The following is a 2,482-nucleotide window of genomic DNA, read 5'->3' on the forward strand; positions in this document are numbered from 1 at the left end:
CCACGAAATTGGGCTGCTTTTAAACTGTTGCCATTGGTTGAAGTGGGTTAAAGGTTTGAAATATTGCATACATTACATTTGGTTTAAATGCTTGTACTGAAACATTTTGCATTCTACCTGTAATAAAACTGCTAAATGTTTTGGGCCACACTAGTAGGAAGCATTTGAGCTGTGTTTATGATAAATGTGCATAACAGTGACTGTAAAATATGTATTTTAGGGATGGAAATTAAATTTTTATATTTGGGACATGGTAATTGCGCTACTTTGGGCGGTTTTTTTTTTTTTTTACTGGCATGGCCTTGGAATGCACAATTAAAATTATGTAATAGTTGTGATCAATATTTTCCCTTCCATGATCATTCAGACTTGATCAGGTGCAGTACTGACCTCTGTCAAGTCTGCATCAAATCAAGCACTCCGTAATCACAGGTAAACTGTCTGATCAGTCAGATGTTTGTCTTGAGAAGTGTTCCACAAAACAACTATGGTTTGAGTTGATGTGACCAATACATATTTTGAACATACTGTGTGAACTCATTGCCCCGTTAGCTCAGAGAGCTTTATTTCCCCTCCTTAATAAGTTTTGTCAGTTGTTTTGTTTATTGGTCTAATTCTTGTTTCTTGGGTTGCATTGGTTAGTCACTCAATTAATTATCTTGTGCTTCGTTCCCCACTTCTGAATTATGTTGTATTGATAAGGAGTTATCACAAAGTAAGTCTGTTTAGTTGCGCTATCTTACAATAAATATATAGTAAATGTAAGTTATGTATCGCCGATGTAACCAGTTAAAACTTGGGAGTGGCAATGAGGTCTTAAAATGTATGGAAAGAGTCTTAAAAAAGGTCTTAAGAGGTATTAAATTTAACTCCATGATTCCTGTATATAGCCTGATAGATAGAGATATATATATATATATTTATATTAGGGGTGTAAATCGGATGGTTCATCACGATACGATATCGATTCTCATACCCAGCGATATGATATTTGCCGATCATTCAAAAAATTCTACGATTCGATTCGATACAGGAGTATATCGGTCGATATATCGATATTATGATATTATATATTTTAAACAACCATCTGCATTTTTATTAACTCACAAATGCAACCAAAATATATAACATGAACATTTATCTGAAATGTTCACATCCTGTTCCACAATTGGGACATTCACAACAAAAAAACAGGTCTACGCTTTTTTTAATTATTATTTATTTTTTTAATAAATAAAATAAACAATTCTGGCTGCTACTATGGGCTCAGTGCTAAAAATCTTTTCTACAGATAACCAAATTACAAGCAATAGCAGAAAATAAATACAAAGACACAAGTTCAATAAACAGTGCTTTTCAGGTTTTTCAGCTCAGTCTAAAATCAATTTTCAGGTACGCTACAGAAATGTAATAATCAAATGTAAAATAACTGCATAGTCTTCACTGTATAAATTAAATATAGATTAATCATTTTTGATGTTACAAAGGTTATTTAGTCAGGAGCAGTGAGCCCTTGTATTTTTCTTTGACAGCATTAGATGTATTATTAATTTGCTTTCACTTCAAGAACGAAGCATGGATTTAATATACTGATACACATGCCTTTTCTTTCTCAACTGTTTACATTAAGACATATGCCTAACCTACTGTGTTTACTAGGATATTCGCCAAAACGCGCATTTTGATGTAATTTTGTCTATTTATTCATCCATGCACAAAAAAAGCGGAAGAGAGCTCAATTTAGTATTCGCGCGGTGTAGACGCAGCTGTCTGTGTGCGTGCGCAGAAAACTTCTCACAAAGCGCTCGACTGTTCCGCAAACAATCTCGAGCGTCTTTTATGCTCACCTTGTGCCTTCGGGCAGTCCTTGTATGGAGTCCTGATACCCGAGTTTGAACGAGAATGCACGCGTTGTCGGTATTGCATAGACGGAGATTATGTGAAATGTGGACGGTGCCAAAATAAAGGTGTATATTTATACTACAGATATCGATATTATTTTACGTGTGGCATCGATGCATCGTATCGTCAGACATCGTATAGATCCATATCGATGAATCGTTACACCCCTAATATACAGGTACATCTAAAAAAAATTAGAATATCATGAAAAAGGTCAATATTTTTTGTCACTCATTTCAGAAAGTGAAACCCATATATTATATAGATTCATTACACATAGAGTGAAATATTTCAAGCCTTTATTTCTTGAAATTTTGATGATTATGGCTTACAGATAATGAAAACCCAAAATTCAGTGTCTCAGAAAATTAGAATACTGTGAAAAAGTTCAATATTGGAAAGTTATGGTGTCACACCCTAATCAGCTGATTACCTCAAAACACCTGCAAAGGTTTCCTGAACCTTTAAATGGTCTCTCAGTCTGGGTCAGTAGGCTACACAATCATGGGGAAGACTGCTGATCTGACAGTTGTCCAGAAGACAGTCATTGACACCCTTCACAAGGAGGGTAAGCCACAAA

This window comes from Sinocyclocheilus grahami, unplaced genomic scaffold (assembly GCF_001515645.1).
Source record: "Sinocyclocheilus grahami isolate Dianchi unplaced genomic scaffold, SAMN03320097.WGS_v1.1 scaffold333.1, whole genome shotgun sequence".
NCBI classification, from domain to species: Eukaryota; Metazoa; Chordata; class Actinopteri; order Cypriniformes; family Cyprinidae; genus Sinocyclocheilus; species Sinocyclocheilus grahami.